At 39.8% G+C, this 24,185-nt stretch overlaps 1 protein-coding gene across 3 annotated transcripts in view; it reads left to right on the forward strand.

The window, feature by feature from the left end:
* The window catches only part of dym (dymeclin), a 457,039-nt gene that overhangs the window by 156,136 nt on the left and 276,718 nt on the right, over window positions 1-24,185 (forward strand). The gene's annotated exons all lie outside the window — the stretch shown is intronic.

The following is a 24,185-nucleotide window of genomic DNA, read 5'->3' on the forward strand; positions in this document are numbered from 1 at the left end:
AGGGTTTGTTCCTCTATGCTAGCTGGGATAGGATTCAGTGTTCCCCTCGACCCTAGTCTGGATTAAGTAGGTAACAAAAAGACATGCTTCCTTATATATAGATACATATATATGTGTAATTGCTCTGAATAGATTGATTTGAATTTATATGAAAGGTAAAAGGTATGCTGCAAAGTTAATTTGAGCTCTAACAGATTTTTTTTAGGTTTGTGTTCTCTTTTCCATTATTTTTTTTTCATAAATTGTTTAAGAAATGAGTTTAACCCTGTGACGTACAAAGGAAAATGTGACTATAACTCACAGGAACTCTGCATACAAGCTCTCAGTGAACTTTTATCCATATCATATTTTGTCATTCCCGTCTGTCACACCTCTGGCTATAAAGATAAGGGTTTTTAAGCATTCCAGGAATGCACATATCAAATATTATGCATTTTATCTACAATAACTTGCATTACGGTATTGTGTAATGTCAGGATAACTACTAATTATGCTGTTTAAACACTAAAAAGAGAAATATGCTGAAGCTCTATTTTGTTGATTTAATTTTATATAATTTTAGTTTACCTCTGTATAGTAAAAAGAAAAGCACTTGCAGTGAGGCTGACAGAAATATAAGCAGAGACAGAATGATCTATAAACAGAGTATGCCCGTGATCCTCACTTCTTAAAAGAAATATCTTGTTTTCTGTACTATACAATGTGTTAGTGGGTTGTACAGTATATATATATATATATATATATATATATATATATCCTTTATAAAACTAAAAAGACATGACACCACAACTGGATGGAAGTACAGAGATGAGAATTGTATGCTCAGCACTATCACATTGAATGACAAATGTGTCAAGGTCACAAAATCCTTCTCCATTAAATTTAATTGTAGTTTGTGTGTGTTTGCTTTGAATAAGGATTACATATACAGTACTTTATTGCAATATTAACATCAATTGCATGAAATTTGGTTGATAAAATATCAACACGTTTAAGAAACATAAGGTCAAACGTAATCTCCCTCTTCCAACGAATGTGATGAATGCACACACATTAAATTACACTCTTAAAATCAAGATATTAAGTTAATGGGTCTCATAGCTCGTTAGTAAGAGCTGTTGTGAAATATGGTAGGCCTTGGTTTTGATTAACCAAGTCTTCTACCAGAAAGAAGAATAGTAAATATTGTTATATATGTTTAAATTAGTTTGTTTTTTTGTGGTTTATTTACCAAGCCCTCAAATGTGTGACATTTTCTTACATATTCCCAATATCATCATTTAGTAGGTAATAAATTAGTAAATGAGGTATGTAACACTCTATCATACAGGTGGTAATTGGATTTAAGAGTGGATGATATCCCACATATGTCTGTTAAGTTCCGTAAAACACAATCTATAATTGATGGAGATGCTGTTTTGTGTGTGTGTGTGTGTGTGTGTTTGTGTGTGTGTGTGTATGATATTAGATTCTGCAGAGTAATAAAATGATTCTCTTGAATACTGATAAACATGTATGTGCCAGAATGAGTTTCCTTTCTGTGCCTTTCACCATTCAGAATTTCATCATGGTATAAGAAAAGGTTATTAATACTGGTCAGGTAAGAGTGAGATTGATTGGCTATCATATATCAAAACGTAGGTTTTGTGATTTTATTTATATTTAATTTGATGATACATTAAATGATTTATTGTAGTAAATGAAATATTGTCAAACCTTTAAACCCAGAAACAGTAGTCAATGTGCATGAATCCTGTACAGAGCAGCTGATGCAAGAGTAGGAAGGTTCCAAAACCAACATAAAATACTGCTTGTATGATTAGTTCATAATGAGGCTGTACATTGGAGTGATTAATATGGAACAAAATCTCCAAATTTGGCAATTCAAGCTTTCTGTGTGTCTTTTCATGAAATTGCACGGTTACTTATAATTGTCCTTTGCCTATCCATCCAAACATTTGTGCTAAGATTTCTTACATTTTTTCTCTCATCAAACAACATTCAGTACCCCAGAATGAAAAAACGAAAACAGGATTTTAGACTTTTTTCAGAATTAATTAAAAATAAAAAGCTATAATATCATATTGACGCACCTTTTGTTATAAAGCTTGAAATTTGGCTCATATGCATCTCATTCTTTTGATCATCATTGAGATGCTTCTGCACCTTATTTGGAGTCTACCTGTGGTCAATTCAATTGATTAGTCTGATTGGAAAGGCAAACAGCTGTCTATAGCAGGTCTCACAGTTGAGCCAAAAAACAAGTCATGAGTTTGAAGGAATTCCCTTCAAAGCTTCGAGACAGAATTGTGTGAGGTACTGATCTGGGGTGGACTCTAAAAAACATTTCTGTGGCTTTGACGATTCCCAAGAGCAAGGGTCCTTCCATAATTCTTAAATGGAAACAGTTTAGAACCATGACTCTTCCTAGAGCTGCCGGGAAAGGCCTTGTAAGAGAGGTGATCAAGAACCCAATGGTCACGCTAACCAAGCTCCAGAGAACATGTGTGGAAATGTGAGAATCTTCCAGGAGAACCACCCTTCAACACTCCAGTAATTTGGGCTTTATGGCAAAGTGGCCAGATGACACATGAAATCCCACTTGTAGTTTGCAAAAAGGCATCTAAAGGACTCTCAGTCTTTGAGATGCAAGACTCTGCAGTCTGATGAAACTAAGGCCGGGGTTATACTTCACGCGATGCATGCTGCAGCGGACACTCCTGCTACACAAGCGTTGTAGTGTTTATACTTGCGCATGTACTTTACGTAAATCTAGAGGAATCCACCAGGTGGCAGTGCGAGATATTATCATGGTGAGAACAGGTTTGGCTTCGCTGTGTTGTGAATTGCTTGGAACACCCATTAAATTCCGATGACACCTTACCGCAATATCTCTGAAAAGGATGTTTAATGATTAAATCCATCAGTCCAGGGATTTGTCCATTCCAGCTAGCATTGGGCACGAGGCAGAAACAATCCCAGGACGAGGCATCAGCTCATCGCAGGGTGAATACAAGCACTCACATACACTAGCGGCATTTTAGTGTAACCAAATTTGCATATCTTTGGAAGGAAACTGGAGCACACTGAGGAAACCCAGTAGGAAAACATGTAAACTCCAGGCAGGGAATATCAGTGACGTGACTCCCGGCAAGACAGCAGTGCTAACGCTCTGCCTCCATGTCACCCCCATGTGTGTAATTATTAACAGTATTCATTATTTAAATGAAATTACCGATTTATCTGTAACATGTAACATACATACTTTAATGCATTTCATCGTGAAAGTGATATCAAGTATGCATCTAAGGATTCTAAATGTGTAGAGAGTTGGAATATCATACATGCTCGATGTGACGATCTATAGCTGGCAATCTACTGCTGTCAGGACCGGATGGAAGCCCTAGAAAAAAAGACAGTACAGAAGATGGTATGTGAGACTTCTAAAATGTATCGTGTCATTGTGATCGGGAATATGCGACACTTGAATATAAAATCACCACGAATACATCTGTATGTCGGCATTTTGCTTCACCACATTGAACCATTCATCAAACATCGAAGCGCGCACACCGATCTTGTAGGATCCGCAAAACTTTCTGTCACATGTAGATAGTAAACAGAAACTCTGACGTCACATTCCAACTTTTAGCACACTGCTCCCCCCTGACTTTTTGCTGGTACTGCAACTCCCGCACGCGTCGCATTAATTTCTGAGGACCTGCTCAGGGGACGCATCAAATGAACACTGAGAACGCGTGGCAGCCATGATGCGGGTGCGTATGCGTTCTGAGCATGAAGTATAAATGAGCCCTAAGATTGAAGTGTTTGGTCGCATGTCTAAGCATCACATCTAGAGGACACCAGGTACTGCTATGCAATACAATACCAACAGTGGTGCATGGTTCTTGCACCCTCATGGTCTGAAGTACTACCTTATGAAGCCACTTTTCTGTAAATAATGCTCTAAGGTCACCATCTTTTTTGCACTTTTTATTAGCAAACCCAGTGCATTGCCATTGAGTGGCAAATGTGAACAACAGACATGCAGATGTAATCGACATAGCCAGGAATGCAGATAGTCTTGCAAACTGAACCACTCCTTGTGGGTGCAGCTGTTTATTGTCCGGTTTATTATTCTGTAATTCAGGGTTACAGCAGCTACAGTCTGTTATGTGCTGTTTTTTTTTATTATTTGTGGTGGGTAGGAATAAGGATGGGCACCTTGAGACAACAGTTCATATGATTAGAAGATACAGTATTAAACACAAGAAAATGTGATTTCTTTTTAAACTGTGCCATGGATGCAGAGTTAAATGATGTAGTTTAACACTTAAAAATATATTTCACAGCTTTTAACAAGTTGTGGAAACTGGTGTCTAATTCCATTTTTGTAACATTTTACTGTTTGCTTACTTACTTAATTTCTAGAGGGAAGTGGAGATACTGTGAAAGATGAACAGCTAAAAGCATTGCCCTGGTTTAGTATGTCATTTTTACTAGTGACGCTCTGTTAATTATTGCTATTATAAAATCTGGTAATGGTGCAGAATTTTTTGTTGACTCAGCTTACACTTTAAAGAATGATAATATCAATTAATCTTTAATCACTTCAAGACTACCAGAATGCTGTTTGAGTACACTAAAGATAACGCGTCTTATGCCCTCAAACAGGCCAGATCAGAAATAGCCAAACCAGTGCAATACGGAGCAGCAATTCGACATTTTTGATTTCTCAAATGGTATAAATGTAGACAGGCATAATATATGGGCTGCATTGGCAGCCTGCTGTGCCCACATTGAATATAAAATTTCCCTGACCAGCAGTTTTTCAATAATACTAACAAGTCTGAAATGATACAGTTTAACTGTAGAGTTTGTAATGAATTTGGTATTTCAGCAAAGCTGATAGGCAGCATTAAATGTTTCTAAGAACCAGAAGGAGACGTACTCAAATACTATCCAAGGCATACATGAGCACATTTCCCCAATGAAATAAATCACCACTGTTATGGAATTGCACCCTGTTGGTTTCTTCTGTTTCACAGTGGTTAGTTAGATGGTATTTATAGGATGTGCACAGAACAGGCTTGTAACAAGAAACAAAAAGTAAAAAAATGACAGACGAAGTAAACTATAGCTATAATATCTCCATATCTCCACTTTAATTAAAGGATAAGTGTCTGTGTTAGTTTGGTTGCTATGTCTTTGTCTTTCCAAAAATTGGCACATCACAAACATTTTAAGAATAAAGTGCATTGCATTTATCATTCTAACAGATGGCGCATCGCAGACGTTAACACTGCTTTTAGGAAAGCCATACCAAATGGCATATTCCAGAAACAAGTGCATTGCAATCATTAACACTGAGGTCCGAAATTATTACTTAGATTTCAACCCTGTGTGTGTCTTTAAAAAAACACACACATATATATATATATATATACAGTGCATCTGGAAAGTATTCACAGCGCATCACTTTGTCCACATTTTGTTATGTTACAGCCTTATTACAAAATGGATTAAATTCATTTTTTTCCTCAGAATTCTACACACAACACCCCATAATGACAACGTGAAAAAAGTGTACTTGAGGTTTTTGCAAATTTATTAAAAATAAAACAACTGAGAAATCCCATGTCCATAAGTATTCACAGCCTTTGCTCAATACTTTGTCGATGCCCCTTTGGCAGCAATTCCAGCCTCAAGTCTTTTTGAAGATGATGCTACAAGCTTGGCACACCTATCCTTGGCCAGTTTCGCCCATTCCTCTTTGCAGCACCTCTCAAGCTCCATCAGGTTGGATGGGAAGCGTCGGTGCACAGCCATTTTAAGATCTCTCCAGAGATTTTCAATCGGATTCAAGTCTGGGCTCTGGCTGGGCCACGCAAGGACATTCACAGAGTTGTCCTGAAGCCACTCCTTTGATATCTTGGCTGTGTGCTTAGGGTTGTTGTCCTGCTGAAAGATGAACCATCGCCCCAGTCTGAGGTCAAGAGCGCTCTGGAGCAGGTTTTCATCCAGGATGTCTCTGTACATTGCTGCAGTCATCTTTCCCTTTATCCTGACTAGTCTCCCAGTCCCTGCCCTGAAAAACATCCCCACAGCATGATGCTGCCACCACCATGCTTCACTGTAGGGATGGTATTGGCCTGGTGATGAGCGGTGCCTGGTTTCCTCCAAATGTGATGCCTGGCATTCACAGCAAAGAGTTCAATCTTTGTCTCATCAGACCAGAGAATTTTCTTTCTCATGGTCTGAGAGTCCTTCAGGTGCCTTTTGGCAAACTCCAGGCGGGCTGCCATGTGCCTTTTACTAAGGAGTGGCTTCCATCTGGCCACTCTACCATACAGGCCTGATTGGTGAATTGCTGCAGAGATGGTTGTCCTTCTGGAAGGTTCTCCTCTCTCCACAGAGGACCTCTGGTGCTCTGACAGAGTGACCATTGGGATCTTGGTCACCTCCCTGACTAAGGCCCTTCTCCCCCAGTCACTCAGTTTAGATGGCCGGCCAGCTCTAGGAAGAGTCCTGGTGGTTTCAAACTTCTTCCACTTACGGGTGATGGAGGCCACTGTGCTCACTGGGACCTTCAAAGCAGCAGAAATTTTTCTGTAACCTTCCCCAGATTTGTGCCTCGAGACAATCCTGTCTCGGAGGTCTACAGACAATTCCTTTGACTTCATGCTTGGTTTGTGCTCTGACATGAACTGTCAACTGTGGGACCTTATATAGACAGGTGTGTGCCTTTCCAAATCATGTCCAGTCAACTGAATTTACCACAGGTAGACTCCAATGAAGCTGCAAAAACATCTCAAGGATGATCAGGGGAAACAGGATGCACCTGAGCTCAATTTTGAGCTTCATGGCAATGGCTGTGAATACTTATGCACATGTGCTTTCTCAATTTTTTTATTTTTAATAAATTTGCAAAAATCTCAAGTAAACTTATTTAACGTTGTCATTATGGGGTGTTGTGTGTAGAATTCTGAGGAAAAAAATGAATTTAATCCATTTTGGAATAAGGCTGTAACATAACAAAATATGGAAAAAGTGATGCGCTGGGAATACTTTCCAGATGCACTGTGTGTGTGTGTGTGTATATACTAGAGGGCTCTGCCCCCTTTTCATTTTGCTCGCTCACCCCCAGGTTTGGTTTACCAGATATACAATTTAAAGAGATTGTTATTTTCATGGGAATTGCTACATATGCATTATTTTCACTTTTACTTTAAGACTTTTGTAAAAGCAATACTTGTTCTTTATTTCCGGCCCCGGGCATGGTTAAATCTTTCTCGCGGGATGTATAACGCTGCTTGTGTTGTGAAGGGGGGGGCGGCTGAACACATGCTAAGGAGATGCTGTCGGATCATCTTCTGTCTTTCTGCTGCTGCTGCTGGCGAGCTGTGTGTTCTTTTAGTCGCGCTGCACGTTGATCATTTAAAATCCAGTAGCTTTCCTTTTGCCACATCATGTGTCTGCTGCTCTCGTTGTGAAGGGGTGGTTGAACGCGTGCTAAGGAGAAGTGGTCGGATCATCTGCTGGCTTGCTGCTGCTGACGAGCTGCGTGTTCTGCTTGTTGCTTGTCGTTGTTTTAAGAGCTGGGAGCACATGAAATCTGTATGCCAAAAGCATTCCAACAACTGCTTGGTTAGATGTCCATGAACTTGTTTTAAATGTTGTCTCACTGCCTTGTCTCGCGTGACATTGAAGTGTGTCTCGCGGGACATCAAATTGTCTTCGTGTGACGTTAAAGTGTCTCTCTAGGGATGTCAAATTGTCTTCCGAGAAGATCACGTCTCATCTCCCTAGTTTCCCTCCCAGTATTTTTTTTTTTATAATATATATAAAATGTGTGTGTGTGTGCATATATTTATCAGCCTCAACATTAAAACCACTGACAGGTGGAGTGAATAGCATTGAGTATGTCAGTGTGGGTGGGATACATTAGGCAGCAAATGTACAGTCAGTTCTTAAAAGTGACACGTTGGAAGCAGGAAAAATGGGCAAGTGTAAGGATCTGTGCGACTTTGACAATGGCCAAATTGTGATGGCTAGATGTCAGAGCATCTACAAAATGGCAGGTCTTGTGGGGTGTTTACGGTATGCAGTAGATAGTACCTAACAAAAATAATCAAAGGAAGGGGAATCAGTGAACTGGCGACAGGGTCATGGGCACCAAAGGGTCATTGATGTGAAAGGGGAGCAAAGGCTAGTCCATCTGGTCCGATCTCACAGAAAAACTAATGTAGCAGAAACTGTTAAAATAATGCTGACCATGAGAGAATCATCTCAGAACACAGAGTGCATTGCAGTTTGCTGGGTATTAGGCTGCGTAGCCACAAATTGGTCAGAGTTCCCATGCTGACCCCTGTCCACTGCTGAAAGCACCTAAAATGAGCACATAGTCATGTTCATAAGTTTTCATAACCTGGCAGAATTTGTGAAACACTGGCCATTGTTTGCAAAATATAAATAATCCTGCAGAAAGCTTTCCTTTTAAGTAGAGAGTGTTCTTAGGCTAGGCAGTTTATTATCACATAGTTGTGTGTGCCCTTTTTAAATCATGATGGTAACTGAAATCACCCAAATGGGCCTGATGAAAAGTTTACATACCCTTTTATGCTGGGGCTGATGATAGACACACAAGTTCAAATTAAGGGTAATTAAGGGAGAGTGTCCACACCAGTAACCTCTTAACCCGTGTCTGTGTATAAATAGTCTATTTAAATTCATGCAGAGCCGCACTGACTTTGTTGGATACCAAGCCATGGGGAAAGCAAAAGAGCTGCCATAGGACCTGCGAGAAAAGATTTTTGATTTATATAAATCAGGAAAAGGATTTTAAAAAATGATTGGACATCTGAAAATACCTGTCAGTAGTGTTCAGACTCTGATTAAAAGAAAAAGTAGAAAGTTAGGGTTTCTATTGTTACCAGCCCATTGTCAGGTAGGGCAACCGAAATTTCAGCCACAACTGCCAAGGTTATTTGTAAAGCTGCCAAGAAACACCCACAAGCCACTTCAGCTGAGATACAGTCTTCTTTGCAAACAAGCGGTGTTCCTGTTTCAGGATGCACAATAATGAGTAACAAAAATGGGTTGCACGGATAAGCTACGAAAAAAAAGGCCTTTATTGTTCCAGTGCCACAAAACAGCCCACTTACAATATGCCAAACAGCATTTAGACAAGCCTCAAATCTTCTGGAACAAAGTCCTTTGGAATGATGAGACCAAAATTGAACTTCATGGTCACAACCGTAAACGCTGTGTTTGGAGAGGATTCAACAAGGCCCATGACGAAAAGTACACCATCCGTACTGTGAAGCCTGGAGGTGGACCTCTGATGTTCTGGGGGTGTGTGAGCTACAGCAGCACAGATAACATAGTGAAAATGGATGGCAAGATGAATGCAGCATGTTACCGGAAAATATTGGAGGACAACTTGCATTCATCAGTTGGGAACCTGTGCATGGGACGCACTTTGATCTTCCAACATGACAATGATTCAAAATACACGGCCAAATCGACCCTTCAGTGGCTACAACAGAAAAAAGTAAAGGTGCTGGAGTGGCCATCACAGTCTCCTGACCTCAGTGTCATTAAGCTGATTTGGGGAGATCTCAAATGTGCCGTTCATGCAAGGCATCCCAAAAATTTACGTGTCCTGGGGACTTCTTGCCTAGAAGAATGGGCAGCATTACCACCTGAGAAAATCAAGGGACTCATTCACATCTATCCCCAAAGACATCATTGATGCTAAAGGTGACAATAGACAGTAGTAAGAACTAAGGGTATGCAAACTTTTGAATGGGACCATCTCATTATTTTCCTTATTACTATGTTTTGTTTAATGGTTGTGCTATTTTGTGATGCCTTATAGTTTAACTTGGATTCCATTAGAAGTAAATGAAATGTCTTTTGTCTGATCAGTCATCTTTTCTTTAAAGTATGGTACACGTCTTACAAATTCTTTCAGGGTACGTAAACTTATGAGCACAACTATAACTGTCAGAACTGGGTCATAGAGCAATGGAAGAAGATGGTATGGTCTGATGAATCACGTTTTCTTTTAGATCATGCGGGTGGCTCGGTGCATGCTTGTTGTTTACTTGCGGATGAGTTGATAGCAGGATGCACTATGGGAAGAAGTCTTGTTGGCAATGGCAGTGTGATGCTCTGGTCAGTGTTCTGCTGGGAAACCTTTGGTCCTGACATTTATGTGGAAGTTACTTTGACACGTTCCACCTACCTAAAGATTGTTGCACACCATGTAAACACCTTAATGGCAACTGTATTCTCTTATGGCAGTGGCATCTTTCATCAGGATAATGTGCCCTGCCCACACTGCAAATATTGTTTGTAAATAGTTTGAGGAGCCTGATGAAGAGTTCATGGTGTTGCTCTGGCCTCTCAATTCCCCATATCTGAATCTAATCAATCCTTTGTGGGATATGTTGGAACAGCAAGTCTGATCTGTAGCAGTTCCTCCTTGCAGCTTGCACGAGTTAGAGGATCTGCTGCCAATGTCCTGGTGCCATATGCCAGAAGACATCTTCAGAGGTCTTATAGAGTCCATATGCATGCAGTTCTCAGATATTTTGGTGACACATGAAGGAGAAGCCACATATTAGGGAGGGGACCATAATGTTTTGGTTCATCAGTGTACATCTCCCATGTAATGGACAAAGAAACATTCTTACATTTAATAGGGACACATTCGTTTTTAAAAGTATTTACAATTATTTTATAAATTTGCATTTACCAACTTAATAAATGCACTGCAAATGTGAAGCTCTAGCTTATCTGATAACATCGCTGTCTATTTGTCATTTTGATGATAGGCTTTAGTTTTTTAATGTCATTGTAGTTAAGTTTAGTGGTACCATTTTTAGGTGTGCCATCATTCACATTACATTGCGCATTGTTGGAAGATAAGCATAAAGAATATTTCAGGAAGTCTCCTTTAAAGAGCTGTTTGAAAATAAAATATATATACTGTTAATGTATGTATGTGCATATTTATGTTATGTCACCTGTAGGGGGTACTCTTGTGACATTCCTTAACCAGAAATAAATCCTAAAGACCAAAGCAATATGAAAAAGGGTTGTTCATTAACAAAAGTAAATGTATAAATACCACAGAGTATAAGTAACAATGAAAAAGATAAAGGTCAGTGCTTCTCTGGACCTACCTAACACACATACACTTAAGATTGCTAGACCATTATCTTACTATAAAATATAGCCCAAGATATTCTTACTCCCTTCCTGTCACAATGGTCATGTTTCTTCCCTGCCAGCACTCCATACCTGACTTCAAATTCAAATGGCCCATGGCCTGAAGGGGCTTTTTAGCCCTGGTGAGAAGCTTCTTCTGAGGCCAGTCAGGAGATCCCTTCAGAGATCAGGAATAGCCTTGGAATCTCCTAGGGCTATCATCCTAAAACTAACCCTCTTGACCCTAGGTGTCTGTGCAATCCTGAACCCCACTTCTCTCTCTTCAATGGTCTGGGTAAACCTGGGATACCTATCCATAGTAGTAGACAAAAAAGCTGCCTGTCAGCTTGGGGACACCTTTACTCCCTCTAAACTGGCCCCATTGTCCTTCCTTTATTGATTCATCCCTGTAGCCATTACTTTGGAAGTCCTTTCTACCTTTTAAAATCAACCTCCCATTCAACGTACCAAACAATACCTAGTACATTGACAATGTCTAACTTCAGAGTAAAAAAAGTATATAAACATATTAACAGAGATATACTTACTGTATTTACAAAAACAATTGTATAATTTAAAAGTCCTCCCAAATATAAAAAAAAACTGCAAGATTACATTTTATTGTACAGTAATCCCTCGCTATATCGTGCTTCGACTTTCGCGGCGTCACTCTATCGCGGATTTTATATGTAAGCATATTTAAATATATATCGCAGATTTTTTGCTGGTTCGTGGATTTCTGCGGACAATGGGTCTTTTAATTTCTGGTACATGCTTCCTCAGTTGGTTTGCCCAGTTGATTTCATACAAGGGACGCTATTGGCAGATGGCTGAGAAGCTACCCAACCAGAGCTCGTATTACCTATTAAATAAAACTCCTCAAATATATTGTGAGCACGGGGACTGTTCGCACCGCATCGCATGCTTAAAAGCTCAAACAGCACGTATTGAATTTTAATAGTTTGTTTTTCTCTGTCTCTCTCTGACATTCTGTGCTCCTGACGGAGGGGGTGTGAGCAGGGGGGGCTGTTCGCACCACTAGACAATAAGGACGCTCCTCTAAAAAAATGCTGAAAGGCTACCTTTACATTGCTCCCTTCCTAGCAGCTGCGTTGTCCGGCAGTGCTTCGCATACTTAAAAGCCAAACAGCCCTATTGATTTGTTTGCTTTTCTTTCTCTCTCTGACATTATCTGCTCCTGACGCGCACTCCTTTGAAGAGGAAGATATGTTTGCATTCTTTTAATTGTGAGACGGAACTATCATCTCTTTCTTGTCATGGAGCACAGTTTAAACTTTTGAAAAATAGACAAATGTTTGTTTGCAGTGTTTGAATAACGTTCCTGTCTCTCTACAACCTCTTGTGTTTCTGTGCAAATCTGTGACCCAAGTATGACAATATAAAAATAACCATATAAACATATGGTTTCTACTTCGCGGATTTTCACCTTTCGCGGTGGGGGTCTGGAACGCAACCCCCGCGATAGACGAGGGATTACTGTATTTATTTTGCCCATCAAACTGGGGATCAGCAGTAAGTGTTTAGAGGGCATGACAGGCACTTACTATTTACTATTAAATTTAGCTTACTATTAGATTTACTGTTAATAAGTACATTTATCCAATGTAGAACAAGATGATGAAAGAGCATCTTTAAAGATACTGTTGTAGGACCGATTGCTGTCTACCTCTCACTTTCTGCATGTTGTAAGTATGCAATGCGTTACACATTTTCCTGTACAGTATGAGCAACTGATGGATAGCACACTTGTTGAAGAGGAGGATGTGTTTTCCTGTGTACAGTGGCACATAGCACAGTGCTTTTTATTTTTTTTCCATTTTGTACACATCTTCATCTTTCATAAGCTTTATACATTGTTCCTCTGCAGTCCTTTTGGAGAATCTGCAATTTCCTGATTGCTTGGCAATCACAGCAGAAGTGGACATTGTGTGCTACTGTAAAGATGAACCATAGGGACTTGGTAACAGTGGGGACTGTCTAGGCATCAAATGCATTGACACTATTCACTCACTGAGCGACCTCTTAAAAATACAATGCTAATACTGAGTAAGGCCTTCTATTGCTCTGAAAAGAGCTTCAGTTCTTCATGGCATGGATTCCTCAAGATGTTGGAAGAGCGGTTTTTGACAATTTTGTCAATGTTGACATGATTCTCCAGTTTTATTAGTTGCACATTCATGGTACAGTATCCAAAAAAAAAAACATCCCAAAGGTGTTCCATTAGATTCAGATCCAGTGACTGGTAAGGCCACTGAAGAATACTGAAGTCATAGTCAGGTGGCGGAGTGGTAGTGCTGCTGCTTAGCAGTAAGGAGATTATGGGTTCACTTCCCGGGTCCTCCCTGTGTGGAGAGCGCTTTGAGAATTGAGAAAAGTGCTATATAAATGTAAAGAGTTATTATTATGTTTATTAAACTAGTTTGAGATGACTTGTGCTTTGTGACATGGTGCATTATCATGCTGAAAGTAGTCATTAGAAGTTGGGTAAATTGTGGCCATGAAGGGATGCACATGGTCAGCAACAATACTCAGATAGGCCGTGGCATTCAAGCGATGATTGGTTGGAAATAACAGGCCCAAAGTGTGGCAAGAAAACATTCCCCACACCATAATGCCACCGCCACCAGCCTGGTCTGTTGACTTAAGGCAGGTCGGGTGCATTAATAAATTCTGTTGACAATAAATTCTGATCCTACCATCTTTGTGCCTCAGCCGACCAGGCTACGTTTTTCCAGTCTTCAACTGTCCAGTTTTTGTGAGCCTCAGCCCACTGCAGCCTCAGCTTTCTGTTTTTGGCTGACTGGTGTGGAACCCGACATGTCTTCTTTTCTTGTAGCTGGTTTTACTTCAAGGTGCGACATGTTGTGCATTCTGAGGTGTTTTTTCTGCTCACCACATTTGTACAGAGTACATGGTGGTTATCTGAGCTACAGTCGCCTTTCTGTCAGCTCAAACCTATCTGGCCATTCTCCTCTGTCCACTCTCAATAACGTGGCATAAAACTGGCACTCACTGGAAGTTTTATTTTTCTGATTAAACGCTAGAGATTGTTATGTTGAAAAATCCCAGGAGATCAGCACTTACAGAAATCGTCAAGCCAGTCTGTCTGGCACCAACAACCATACCACGGTCAGATCACTGAGATCACATTTTTTCCCATTTTGGTGTTTGATGTGAACTTTAACTGAAGTTCCTGTCATGTACCTACATGAATGTATGCATTGTGTTGCTGCCACATGATTGGTTGATTAGATAATTGCATAAATAAGAAGGTGTTTCTAAAAATTTGCTTTGTGAATGTACATTTTTGCCACAATACAATATAAAAATAAGACCAAATAAGAGCAGTTTCTAATTATCTTTTGAAATGGGTGTAAAAGCAAGGAAGAAGTGAAATTTTGATTTATAATAAACTCAGTAAAAATATCTTTTCAGTGAAAAAGAGACATTTGCATCATTCTGTTTTGGACAGAAAGGGCAGTCAGTTTAATTTGTTTTTAATTTATTATCTTACAATTTTATTCTCTCATTCATGTTTAGATACTTTTACATTATTCCCTTTATTCTTGTATCAAGTCCAGGCCATGTCTATGGTCATAATACTGTTTAAAAAATGCTTTTACATTCTGTCTGTTTTTATTGGAATGTTAAACTGTTATTTGAAAGTAGTACAAATAGCAAGCAGATTTTGTTTTTTTTTTTGTCAAGCAGATAAGATGAAATATACTGGCAAGTAGTTCTTATAAAATTCACCTAAACCTTGTGTCATGGTACAGTGCCTGGCTTACTGAGTCAGTCTGACTGTGTGTCCTTGTTTACGAAACAGTAAATCAGTCATTAAATAAAGTAACAAAACACTACATTGATACACGCTTGACATATCAAGGCTTTAAGAATGTTTTTTTTTCTTGCATTACTTCTTTGTGCAATTCAAACTTCATGTGTTTAAAATGTTCAAGGATTAGCCATGAGATGTTACACAATTTCTGTGGGACTGCTTGTGCAGTTTATGTCTTCAGTTTAACAAATTATTTATGAGATGTTTGTTGTTGTAATTATTTTTTTATTTAGCAGACACCTTTATCCAAGGTTACTTAGAAAGCAAGTTATAAGACATAGAAGAAGGAGTAAAAGGTGCAAGCATCAGAGAATTAAGATAAAAAACCAAGGACGAGGTAGTCATACTACTACTATGTGATTATGCCTGCAACTGGTCTAAGACGCAAATCAGTATCCTAGACTCTTTGTCAGTACAAAAGCAGCCATCCTGTAGAAGAGACACTAAACAGTTCCAAAAGATTTAACAAAAAGGTGCATTATCAAAAGATGTCTAAACAGGTGTAAGCTTTGGTGCAGTTCGAATAGCCAAATGGAGGTCATTCATCAGCTTTGGGGCAAACAATGGAGAAGCATTGTCCAGACTTAGCCTGTCTGGCAAGCAGAAGGACAGTCAACAGACTGGCACAAGCTGAACAGAAGACTTCTCGATGGGGCTCATAGAGAGACTCTGAGGAGTGGAGATGTTGAGGAGCAGAACCACTCAGAAAACCGTTAATCAGACAAGTGTTTTGAACTGGATCCTTTCAGTGACCGGAAGCCAGTGAAGAAACTGAAGCAGTGGAGTAGCACGAGTGAAATGAGGAACACCTTCTTGATTTATATGTTGGACAGCTTGTGTGGTTTATATCTTCAGTAATTTATCTCACTTTTTGAGATGTTCAGTGTGTGTGTGTGTGTGTGTTTTTTTTTTTTAACCACAGAATTTTTGTTGGACTGTTTGTATAATTTAGGTGGTACAAGTAAGCCCGCGATTCTCTAGAGAATCGTAACTCCAAGAATGGCAATCAGTTTCTGTTCCATCCGATATTTGGATGGATGACATATCATGGAGGGTGGGTGCATCTGGGGAAATGTTTTTTAATTAAATAAGCATATCTGTACTAAAGCGGTTTCGTTTTGTGGCGACGTGATTCCGTTGCCTTTGCTGACACCGACTGCTGGCAGAGTGGAGCACAGCAAGTTTAGTTTACAGGTTGTGGTGTTCGTGTGCCAGCTACTGAGTCTGGGAAGCCGCTGGGTTTGAGTCTGAGACCGTTATATTACTGGCACAGTGGATTAGAGCAAGTGCAGTGTACAGGTTGTGTTGTTTGGGCGCCACCTACTGACTCTGGGAAGCCGCTGAGTTTGACTGTGGGGCGTGCGCCTTGGTGGGAAGCCGCTGCGTGATGAAATATCATGGAGGGTGGGTGCGTCCTGGGACAGTTCATTTCAACGCGTTTCTGTTATTGTTTTTCTTCATGCAGTCTCGTTTTTGTTTTTTTATGGCTGTGTTGTCGTATATGCAGTGGTGTGGGCGGTCACGTCCGGGTGGCTGTACAACCTGGCGTGCACGCTTCACCTCAGGTTTAGTTCACAGGTCGTAGGCATGGTAAAGTTTCCATTTAATTCAATAACCCCATTTGAACTAAAGCGGTTTCTTTGTGTGGGCACCTTCGTTCATTGTATTTATCCATGTTGTTTGGGCGCCACCTACCTCTGGGAAGCCGCTGCGTTTGACTCTGGGGTGCCGCGCCGCAGTGCGCTTGCGCCTCGGTGCGTCCGCCATGCATAAATTAACTGTGGTTTAGTAATATAGATTTTTCTGCTATAGCATGTACTGGAGAAAAGGAAAAAAAACAAACTTGATCCTACATTCTTTATAGTTTTTTGAACTAGCCATGCATCATTCTTATGGTTCTTGATGTCCTCCATGGATTTCTGTTTTCACCCAATCTAACTTATCGCAGAATAGAGAGTCACAGTTGTAAGATGGGTGAATTTCATCCTTGGGTCTACCTAGGCCAAAACTAACCATCTTTATGTCCACTATGATTTAATTACATTCTGTATTACAAAGTATAACTGGCCGAGCAACTAAATTGTGCCTGTTGGATATCATTTTTATCTTGTTGCCTGGGAATGTTGGATTCTTGCAATACTTAACTGAAGTGAGGCTTAGCATTTTTGCTTTCTGTTAAAAGTTATGTGTTCCCCTTTCCTTTTCTGGACATTTATCTGAGTGTTGCTTTGCAAACCTCTTGTCAGTGTTGAGTGTTTTGTGCATGAACCTCCTAACTTAAGGACACTGTTTCCGTGGGAAACACAGCCTTGATACAACATTGGGGATTAAAGTAATCTTTGAGCTATGGAATTCTCTTAACTATTCTGTAACTTCACAAAGCACTTAGACCTGGAATTCAAAGTCATCACCTTTGCAGCCAGTGCTGCTTCTGGGAATAGGCTCTGTCTGTATCGTTAGTCAGATTAGATAGATACTTTATTAAGCAGATAGACTAAGCAGATTTCAGAACTTTATGCGAGTATGTGATGATGCAACTCCCTTCAACGCAACGTAGGTATATACAGTGCATCCGGAAAGTATTCACAGCGCATCACTTTTTCCACATTTTGTTATGTTACAGCCTTATTCCAAAATGGATTAAATTCATTTTTTTCCTCAGAATTCTACACACAACACCCCATAATGACAACGTGAAAAAAGTTTACTTGAGATTTTTGCAAATTTATTGAAAATAAAAAAAACGAGAAAACACATGTACCTAAGTATTCACAGCCTTTGCCATGAAGCTCAAAATTGAGCTCAGGTGCATCCTGTTTCCCCTGATCATCCTTGAGATGTTTCTGCAGCTTCATTGGAGTCCACCTGTGGTAAATTCAGTTGACTGGACATGATTTGGAAAGGCACACACCTGTCTATATAAAGGTCCCACAGTTGACAGTTCATGTCAGAGCACAAACCAAGCATGAAGTCAAAGGAATTGTCTGTAGAGCTCCGAGACAGGATTGTCTCGAGACACAAATCTCGGGAAGGTTACAGAAAAATTTCTGCTGCTTTGAAGGTCCCAATGAGCACAGTGGCCTCCATCATCCGTAAGTGGAAGAAGTTCAAAACCACCAGGACTCTTCCTAGAGCTGGCCGGCCATCTAAACTGAGCGATCGGGGGAGAAGGGCCTTAGTCAGGGAGGTGACCAAGAACCCGATGGTCACTCTGTCAGAGGTCCTCTGTGGAGAGAGGAGAACCTTCCAGAAGGACAACCATCTCTGCAGCAATCCACCAATCAGGCCTGTATGGTAGAGCGGCCAGACAGAAGCCACTCCTTAGTAAAAGGCACATGGCAGCCCGCCTGGAGTTTGCCAAAAGGCACCTGAAGGACTCTAAGACCATGAGAAAGAAAATTCTCTGGTCTGATGAGATAAAGATTGAACTCTTTGGTGTGAATGCCAGGCATCACTTTGGAGGAAACCAGGCACCATCCCTACAGTGAAGCATGGTGGTGGCAGCATCATGCTGTGGGGATGTTTTTCAGCAACAGGAACCGGGAGACTAGTCAGGATAAAGGGAAAGATGACTGCAGCAATGTACAGAGACATCCTGGATGAAAACCTGCTCCAGAGCGCTCTTGACCTCAGACTGGGGCGACGGTTCATCTTTCAGCAGGACAACGACCCTAAGCACACAGCCAAGATATCAAAGGAGTGGCTTCAGGACAACTCTGTGAATGTCCTTGAGTGGCCCAGCCAGAGCCCAGACTTGAATCCGATTGAACATCTCTGGAGAGATCTTAAAATGGCTGTGCACCGACGCTTCCCATCCAACCTGATGGAGCTTGAGAGGTGCTGCAAAGAGGAATGGGCAAAACTGGCCAAGGATAGGTGTGCCAAGCTTGTGGCATCATATTCAAAAAGACTTGAGGGTGGAATTGCTGCCAAAGGGGCATCGACAAAGTATTGAGCAAAGGCTGTGAATACTTACGTACATGGGATTTCTCAGTTTTTTTATTTTTAATAAATTTGCAAAAACCTCAAGTAAACTGAAATGTTAATGTTTTACTGTTTAATAATTTATACGCTTCTTATATGTTGTTCAAATTCTTTTATCAAAATACCACTGACAGCGCAATGCACGATAACATGGAGTGAATACACCATACGCATCCGCCCACGGCTGCCCTGCTGTGCGCAGATAGGAGTTGATTCTACAATAAAATAAAATAAAGATAAAAAGAGTAAAACAATCATCACCCATAAAGCGTGTGTGTGTGTATATATGTGTATATATATATGTTGATATGTGGATGTGTATATGTATATATATATATATATATATATATATATATATATGTAGATATGTATATATATGTGTATATGTATATGTATGTATATGTTTATATGTGTGTGTGTGTGTATTTTATATATATAAAACACAGCAACACTCATAACAATGACAACACAATTACATTGACAATCATGTTACGTTATTTTTAAAATGTTTCCTTTTTTTTTCATAACCTCTTTAACACACTACTTCTCCGCTGCGAAGCGCGGGTATTTTGCTAGTTTTTAATAAATTTGCAAAAACCTCAAGTAAACTTTTTTCACATTGTCATTATGGGGTGTTGTGTGTAGAATTCTGAGGAAAAAAATGAATTTAATCCATTTTGGAATAAGGCTGTAACATAACAAAATGTGGAAAAAGTGATGCGCTGTGAATACTTTCCGAATGCACTGTATAAGGCCTTATCAGCTTTATGCAGGAGAGTTTCTAGTTCCTTCAAGAGCTGTCCTAATGATTATAATTAACTTCTGCCTTGTCCATCTATTATAAATTAAACCTTGAGAAATGGCACCTACCTGCGTCTTTTCCCGTGCTCATGAGGGGGTGTGGGGCAGTGTCATCGGTCGCTGGGTTACGCGTCTTGGAGGGATTTTGGATGGTATTGGTGGCGTTTCTCCTCGATGGGCTCGCTGGCAGTTGAATCGGCGGCCCCTTGTCCATATCCTCGGGAGGCGCTTGCTTGCGGCCGAGGGATTCGAGGCAACAAGATAGGGCACAGCAATGGATATTTGAAGGCTGTATTTATTTTTGGATGGTTTTTGTTTTGTTGCTTCTGTTGTTCACTGAGGAGGACCATTGCGGGTGTCGGGAGGTGTGTGTGGGCGAGAGCTAGTGCCTTCTGGTGATCAGGTGAGCGTGTGCGCATGTATAGCTTCCAGGTTTAAAGGTGCACGATACGCATGACAGGGGGATGGGTGTCCAGGTCCCTTGTCAGCTGATTGCTGGGTGAATATAAGCTGGGTGAGCAGGAGGACATATGGTGTTGCTTGAGAACAGGAGTCGGTTAATGATATGAATCTGTATTTGAGAGAAGGACCCTGAGGAAACAATTGAATGGGTGCAATTTTTACAGGATATTTTTGTATTTCTTTGCATTTTTGTGATACACAACTTTTGTGACCGTTTTTGCCATTTATTGCACAATAAATTGCACTTTTTTCTCACTTTACATTTCTGTGTCGGCATCTCTTATTGTTCCACTGACTTTGGTTCCTCTATCAAGGACTTTCGGTCTGCCAGTTTTATCTGTTAAGGACCCGAGTGCCTGACAGAGTATATATTTGTTTGTAGTTTGGTCATCCAAGGATTCAGTAATTAGTTTTAAATAGTTAATACTCTTAGGGATGATGATTGATGAATAATTCAGGCTTTTCTTGAATATTATGGAATCTAAAAGTGATTTTCCTATAGTACTATCAAAAGAAATGGAAACTTGGCCAGCCTTAAACATCATAAACTACATATAGTGCCTTCAAGTACTCTTCTCCTTGTAAATTTTCAGTTTCTTACTGTTACTCCTTCAAATCTGAACACATTGCAATATTTTTTTCTCTTCATTATTGCAATACATTAAACACATTTAATGATCAAACAATATTTTTCATTCAAGAACGTTGATCCATATTGGAAGACTTACATTTCTGAGTCCTTGGTCCATTAATAGCCTTGAATTGTGTTGTGTACAGTAGTATGCATGTTATAAGATTTATACACAAAGGTTTTTGAATTTTGGCCTGCACTTCAATGTTTACTTGCTTCAATTCTTCCACTTGGATTCAAGGTCAGACTCTAGTCTGGGCTTTTTTTTTTCTTTCCTTTTTACACAATTTGTTTGTAGTTTCTTCTTTGTACTTTGGGGCATTGTCCTACTGGAAGGTATGCTTATCCAAAATGCAGATCTCTGGCTGTTTAAAATAGGTTCTCCTCAAGAATTTTCCAGTATTTGGTCCCATTCATGTCACCCCAGATGGCAACAAGCCCCCCAGTCCCTCCTGCTGCCACCACCTCGTGTGTCAGGAAGGATTCTGTTTCCTGGGTGTTGGGCTGTGCCGTATTTGTTTTGTGGCAAACTTAATGCTTTACTTTTTCACCACGAAGCTCAACGTCAGTGTCATCAGACCACAAAATGTTCTTCTCAAAGGTTTCAAATTTTGTCACATGGATTCTTACAAACTCTAGGCATAACCTAAAGTTGGCCTTTTTCAGAGGTGACCTCTGTCTCACCCAAACAGTCTGATTCTTTAAGGTGCTGAAAGGATTGTTGATGTCTTTCAGTGTCAGATCTTGGTAATGTGTGGGCTGTTTCATGTGCTTTTCCTTTTGTTACAATTGAATTTGCTTCCTAGAAAGGTGTAAACTTTTGCCAGTCCTCTTACAGCCTTCTCCAGGTTTTCATCCTCCTCTTAACTTCATCACAAAGTTCCCCAGACAGCTCTTTGGCCTTCACGACAGCAGATACTGTTTAATTGTGAGGCCTCACAAGCTCAGTGATATTTATTGTACAATCGTAAAAATGTATTTAAAATTAACACAAGTGTGCCTATATAAGAAAGGGCAGAGCAGGCATTTTTTCCTTCAGAGACTGTATACCTTTAATGTGGGAAGTGACATTCTTTACATCTTCTACAACTCTGTGATGGCCAGTGTGATTTTCTATGCTGTGGTGTGCTGGTCTGATATCGTCACTTCAAAAGAGGCCCACTGAGTCAGCAAGCTAATTAAAAGGGCAGGCTCAGTAATGGGACACACTCTGGACCCCCGTAGCAAAGGAGACAATGAAGACAAAACTGAGTGCCATTATGAACAATGATGCACATCTTCTCTCTGACACACTAACACTGAGGACTTTCAGCCAACAAAGTAATTCAGCAGAAGTGTGTCAAGAAACATGATGGGAGCTCCTTTATACCAACAGCTTTATGCCTGGATAGCACCTCGCTGTAACTGGGATTGCCAAGTCAGAAATTTTCTTTCTTTTTAAACGTTCTTTATTTTTTAGTCATTCTGCTGTGTGTGTTCACACTATAGTGTGTGTATATATAGTTATTTATCTATCTGTTTATGCATTTATTTATTTACAGGTCCTCTGTAAAAGGTCAATTTTTCTCCTGGGGCAAATAAAGTTCTATGTGTCTGTCTGTCTCGTTAAGGTATTTTGTATGGTCTTCCAAAAAAGTTGGGTATTTTTAATAATTTAGATTGTTAAAACAAGGGAGGTGAATGCTTATCAATTAAGTTATTTTCAGGTTTTTATTTTTCATACAACTTTAGAGAGACCTAAATATGTCATTTCATCATTATAGAGGATACTTCTTCAGTAGTAGGAAAAAATCCCTTTTAAATCTATATATGTAAAATGTTAGGGTCTGTCTATCTATAATGCAGTTATTCGTGAACTGCTGAGACTAGAACCCTGATCTTAGTCTTAATCTAAAGCTTATGACCTGATATGTTCTGGAAATTAACAAGAAAAAATGGCAACCTCTGTAAAGTGGCCTGTGGTCATGTGCTTCTTATGGCAAAGTGATTGAGAAAGTGGCAGAAAGAAAAAGAAGAGCAAAACAACTGAGCATCAAGCAAATCACAGAAGGTAGTTAAGTGACGAATACCAAGAAGGAATAAGCAGACAAGACACGGTTCATGCATGTTCAGAGTTCATAATCAAATTTAAGTATTAAGTTTATTGATTGTTGAACATGACAGAGAACTCTGTAATAAGAAGGTGGTAAAGAAAGATTATCGACATCTGGTGATCGTCCAGCGTATCACAGAAGGCACTTAAGACAGAGCAGTTGAGCAGCAGGCATAAGCATGCAAGGCCAAGTCCAGGACATATCATGCGTGAGCGATAACAAGATAGAAATCCATGCCAGCAAATGAGCACTACTTAGGCAAGTTGCATGTCTGGTGTGCTCACTGTGGGATGGTATTTTTTTCATTGTGAAAACAAAAGAATGTGCTACCTTAAATGGAAGAATTCATCTTGGTCTATATGAACAACCTTTTCTTTTAGGACTCTGGGTCCACGTGTTTCACTATACTTTAATTTGACTTTGGATTACAGCAAAATGAGAAATTATCAATGGGGACTGTGATACCAGCAGTCTACACAGTCTTGTTAGCTTTTTGTGTTTTGTTCACATGAGGATAATACCCCGTCTCTGTATGTATAGCATATAAAAATAACAGATAAATAATTAATTATACTGTGTTTGTAGTGCATATTAGGAAATGTTATTAATTCAAGTCACTTTGTTATAATGACTTCAAATTTTTGTAAACATATTCAAATAATCTGTTGCCGCAGTTAAATTAATATGAATGAGTTGAAACCTTCATGTTTGTTCATTTTGTTATTCTGAATTTGTCTTGCTTAACAGAGCAGTGATGTTAGTGTTCCTTTTGAAATTTCTCAGATGATGAAGGTCCACAATAACAAAACTCAACATAATACATTTTCTAAAACATTTTAATCATTTGTCTTTAAAGTTGTAACTTTTGTTCCGTGTTGCCCAGCATGTCACCAGACTATAAACTGAATTTATTAGAGTCTTCCATGGCAGCAGCATCTGAAAGGTGAGACAATACTCTGTGAAGTCTACAATTAAAGTGCCCTAAAATAGTCGGTGCTTGTCCTTTTTCACATTTAACAATCTCACAGCCCGGCAGTGCTGCTGGAAGAAGTACCTTCTCCTACTCCTCATGACTCTGACATTGGATTGAGCTTGTTCATACAATGTATGGTGATTAGTACTTGATAGCATTTTTGTA

Source organism: Erpetoichthys calabaricus, chromosome 7, assembly GCF_900747795.2.
Source record: "Erpetoichthys calabaricus chromosome 7, fErpCal1.3, whole genome shotgun sequence".
NCBI classification, from domain to species: Eukaryota; Metazoa; Chordata; class Cladistia; order Polypteriformes; family Polypteridae; genus Erpetoichthys; species Erpetoichthys calabaricus.